At 27.5% G+C, this 5,523-nt stretch overlaps 1 long non-coding RNA gene across 2 annotated transcripts; it reads left to right on the top strand.

Annotated features, from left to right (window-relative positions):
* The first annotated feature begins 2,855 nt into the window (after positions 1 to 2,855).
* On the top strand, positions 2,856 to 5,189 carry LOC109183313. Of its 2 annotated transcripts, none has more exons than XR_002054516.1 (3): positions 2,856 to 3,069; positions 3,642 to 3,998; positions 4,956 to 5,189. It is a non-coding gene; the product is annotated as an uncharacterized LOC109183313 (long non-coding RNA). The 2 variants fall into 2 exon arrangements; XR_002054515.1 differs by having other exon boundaries at positions 3,629 to 3,998.
* The last annotated feature ends 334 nt before the right edge of the window (positions 5,190 to 5,523 follow it).

Here is a 5,523-nt window from a genome sequence, read left to right as displayed (position 1 = left end):
AATAATATTTTTGATGTTTTGATTAAATATAAAATGTTAAAAGATGAATTTTTTAAAATTTTGGAGAATTCTCCAAATAATCAAATAACAACAACAACAACAACAATAACAACAACAACAACAACAACAACAACAACAATAATAATAATAATAATAATAATAATAATAATAATAATAATAATAATCCAAACAAAATTATATTCAAAATAAAATTAATTTAAAAAAAAAAAAAAAAAAAAAAAAAAAAAAACAAAGAGGAGTCACAGACTCTTTTTGTAAATGATATGGGATCATTTTTATCACACATTGAAAATGTTTGAAAAGAGTGCTCCTCTTACAAACATAATTACTTGCACATCAATGTGCGCGAGTATTGAGAAGTCAAAAGGTTCTTATTTAAGAAACCTTAGCTTTGTCTTATTATTTTAGTTTTATTTATTTATTATTTATTATTTATTAGTGGGGTTAGGAAAGATTAACCCAAAATGTATGTGTTGTTTTAGTTTTTAGTAGTTTGGAGCAAATTACTTAGTTATTAAATAATATTTTTGGTGTTTTGACTAAAGATATATTGTTAAAATGGCGAATTTGTCAATAATCAAATAATAATAATAATAATAATAATAATAATAATAATAATAATAATAATAATAATAATAATAATAATAATAATAATAATAATAATAATAATAATAATAATCCAAACAAAATGATATACAAAATAAATTTATAATTTAAAAAAAAATAAGAAGAAGACAAAATGGAGTCACGGGCTCCCTTTGTAAATGATGTGGGATCATTTTGATCTCACATTGAAAATGTTTGAAAACAGGAGCAATGCTCCTCTTACAAACATAATTGCTTTCCCATCAATGTAGGCAAGTAACTTGGAGGGTGTGGTTGAGTATAAGGGACTCATTTATCCTTAACCAAAGGTCAAGGGTTCGATCCTTGGATTTGGGAATGGAGCAGCCTTAAATCTTTAAGTCAATTTAGCGAGGGGAGTAGTCACCGTGTCCGACAGTGAAAACCCTTTGTTTACGCGGAAAATTAAAAATGGAAAGAAAATATTTCAATAATAATATTTTACATCATCAAATAGTAAAGACATATTTTAAAAAATAGTAAAGATAAATTAAAAATGAAACGAAAATATTTCATTAATAATATTCGAGCAGCCTTAAATCTTTAAAAGTCAATTTAGCGAGGGGATTAGTCACCGTGTCCGACAGTGAAAACCCTGTGTTTATCCGGAAAATTAAAAATGGAAAGAAAATATTTCAATAATAATATTTTACATCATCAAATAGTAAAGACATATTTTAAAAAATAGTAAAGATAAATTAAAAATGAAACGAAAATATTTCATTAATAATATTCTACATCATCAAATTAAAATGGAACGAAAATTAGGTAAAAATATCAGTGCATATATATTCTAATTGACTAATTGATGGGAAATAAAAAAGAATATTTTTAAAAAATAGTAAAGATAAATTAAAAATGAAACGAAAATATTTCATTAATAATATTCTACATCATCAAATTAAAATGGAACGAAAATTAGGTAAAAATATCACTGCATATATATTCTAATTGACTAATTGATTGGAAATAAAAAAAGAATAATTGACTGAAAATGAATATAATATTACTAATTGACTGAAAATATAAAAGGAAATGAATATTAATAATTGACTGCAAATAAAAAATGATCTATAATTGACTAAAAAATGTCAGAAAATTGCATTTTAATTAAAAAATGGCGAGCACATTTGTCTAATTATGAAAATACTAAACAATGATAAATAAAATTTTCAAAATTATAGGACTGCATGCGTACATCTAGACATTAGTTATTAATTTGAGTAATTATTTGCACAAATTCAAGCAATGATAACATCAAAAAAAAAAAAAAAAAAAAAAAAAAATATATATATATATATATATATATATATATATATATATATATATATATATATATATATATATATATATATATATATATATATATATATATATAAACGATTCAAATCATATCTTTAATTGCACTATATAATATTTGATGTTCTAATTTAAATAATTATATATCGATTTATATATTTTTAATATATTACAACAAATCCATTCTGTGCATCGCACGGGTGCAAATACTAGTAATAATAATAATAATATACTTGTTTCAACGCAATCTTTGTAAGTAGTCCAATACCCATCTATAGCCAAAGTATAAATAATCCCCAACGTGTTTCAACCCAAACCATTTTACTTATTTCATTTCTCTTCTTTCTCTCGCCTTCCAAAATAATCTTTCCCCCTCCCACCATTTTAGACTGCGAACTTCGTTTGCTACACTGAAAAAAACTTCAAAGAAAACCACTCAACAATAGCATAGAGGTGAAAATAGTCCAAAAATACATATATAAAATAACCCTTTTTTTTTTTTATATTTTGTTAAGACTACATATAAATACCTAAGTTTAAATTAATAATATCAAGTTTATTACATTTGTTAAACCCAAACAAAAACATTTTTCCAACATGATACATGTATATGTAATTTATTGAAATAAATTAGAAATTGGATTTTTTATATCATACAAAAATTAAATTCATACAATAAATAAATAAATAAATGTGTGTGTGTATTATATATATATATATATATATATATATATATATATATATATATATTAAAATGATAACCCAATAGACATTCAATCTGTTAAGTTAAATCCACAAAAGGCCTCAAATTCCATTTACAATGCTTAGCCCAACCCATCTTATTATCTTGGCCTACGTATAAAAACTCATACCAAAATCCAACTTCCGACATCTAGTCATCCAAACCACTCTTCTCTCTCTCTCTCTCTCTTCTTTCTGGAAGCGACGCTTACATCTCCGACCAACACAATGAACAAAGCTTCGATTATCCGGCCATCTCCCTCCAAATCGCCGCCAAAATAAACATGAAGGAGCTCCTTTCATACTCGTCTTCCTAATAATCTAACCTTCGAAGGTTGTCCGAAAACTCAAATCGACGATCCATACACCGCAATGACGGAATTGGTGAGACGAATACGTACTACAAAGGTACCGTAATTTTCATTTTTCTTTTATGTAATCTTCAGTTTTCTCCGTGTAAATAGATTGGGTTTCATTTGTATATACACAACCTACAAAGTGGCCAAAAACCGAAGCCCAAACACCCGCCATATAAAAACCAAAACCACCAGATTCAATCCGACTCCCTTCTCCCATTTTTCCGTCGATCGCTCTGGTGCCCAAAACCCTATCTCCCTCTACAGACATGGAAGCCAAGATCTCAATCCCAATCCATGCTCCATAACACCAAAACTACTTAGAATATGTTTGAAATTCCCTGATTTCAACATCGCAAAGCCATCACAGAACATATCCATATCGTTCTAGCAGTAAACTGTTCGATTAACAGATATCATCTTCTATGGCTACGGATGATAGATTCTACAGTATTAGGTAATTTACACTCTACCAAATATAATTACACTTTTACCTCATTAGCTAGAAACCCTAACTAACTTGTTTATATATCAGATCCAACTATAACTAAATATCAAGAGAGGAATATAACTGTAGAAAAATATAGAGAGAAAATCCAGGTGTGCATGCATAGAGATTTTGAAGAGTACAAACCAATTTCAAAGGGATATGAACGATCTGATAAAGATAAGTACCCTATTAGCCCAAAATTATAGGAGTCTAGCTAAAACACTAATGAGATTAATTGTGAAAATCATAGAATTAGAAAAAAAAAACATGCTTTAATATTTCCATACTATTTATCCTCCAAAGTATATATACTGATTAATGTTTATATACCACTTGAAATTTTTAATCCCATTAACTTTGAAGGCTTAACATTTTTTTTTCTGAATATGATTGGCACATATTGAAAGAAAAGCACAAAATTATGGAAAAAGACCTGCATTATAAGAAGTTTAAAGCATGAACAACAGGTATTGAATGGTACCTCTATCTTCAACAGTTTATTTTCTTTTGCCTCCGACCCCTTCAACTTTCTCATTGTTCTTTACTCTGTTAAGTATTATCTTCAAAAAGTTCATCCTTTAGTATGAATATACATTGAACTTGTTCCTCTGTTAAATGACTTCGATCTATATATATATATATATATATAAGCCTCTAGATTACTTTATTCTGATTATCGATGCAATGATTACTACATGGCAATTTAATTTTTTTTTGTTTGTTTTATGTTGTATCAAATTTTATATTGTATAAATACAATTTCTTTACTACAATGTAAATTTGTCAAAATAAATACATTGCATTGAATGCATAAAAAACTGAATTTGGTATTTAAGTGGTAGTCTACTGACTACTAACAAATAAGCAAAACATTTTTCATTGTTGCATGACTTACCTCTTCATCATGAAACAAACATTCTTGACTGTTAATAGTGATTTTCTTGTTCTGCTTTCAGTGGCCAAATAGGTTCGAACTAAGCAAATAGCCTTGGTGGTCTAGTGAGGGTGAATCAGCCAGTAGACTAAGAAAATAGCCTTGGTGGTCTGGTGAGTTTTTTCTCCTTTACGTGTGAAGTTAAACCATTTGAAAATATACATTTTTGGTTTATTTATAAAACTAAATCATGCTTCTATACATTAGCAAATAAGGATAATGACAGATTGGCATGCTAAAAAATATATTAGATCCATTTGAATGTTCAGTACTCTACTACTCTAAAAGTTAAAGTTAAAGTTTTACTATACATATTTATATTTATTTTATCAATAGTTGATATCTTAATTAAACTTAAAAACTCACTTGGATTTGAATTTTTCTACTTTTATGATCATACTTTACTCTTGATATTTTCAGGTCTCAATGGCATTGAGAAATAGGTTACTTGGTATGCTGTTCAAACTCCTAAAAAAGGATTTTCTTATAGTTGGCATTGAGAAGGAGGTTGCTTGGTATGCTGTTGAAACCCCTTGAAAAAGGGGTTCTAATAGTTTGCAAAAGGAACAAATGAGAAACACAAACATTTATCAAAATCTCACTCCATAATATTAAAAATGGAGGAAGTTCATACATTAAAGCCTATACAATTAATTCAACTCTTCATTAGATAGAGAAGGGTTTAAAAATGATAGACAGGAAAATATCACCTTTGTTTCTTGAAGCTTCATGAGATAGAGCTGCTCAATGTGAATGTGGGTTGCACCATGTATACAATATGTACTATTTATAGATAATTTTTCACCAAAATTTAGTTTCAAAATTATGTACTTGTTGAACACCATGCTTTGCTTCTGCTGTAAGTTTGGAAATTAATGTATCTGTCGTACCTCTCAACTATTTATTGGAAAATGGACAACAGCTGTAAGTCAATGCAGCAGTAATTAAATTTGTCAGACTAAGAAATATATTTTGAAGAAGAAATTTAGAATTTAGAATTAAAAAAAGGCAGAATAATTTGGGCGGGAAAATGGAGCTTTCTTATTGGCTGAAATTTA

Source organism: Ipomoea nil, unplaced genomic scaffold (genome assembly GCF_001879475.1).
Source record: "Ipomoea nil cultivar Tokyo-kokei standard unplaced genomic scaffold, Asagao_1.1 scaffold1110, whole genome shotgun sequence".
Taxonomy (NCBI): domain Eukaryota; kingdom Viridiplantae; phylum Streptophyta; class Magnoliopsida; order Solanales; family Convolvulaceae; genus Ipomoea; species Ipomoea nil.
This window is presented reverse-complemented; position numbering and strand designations above follow the sequence as displayed.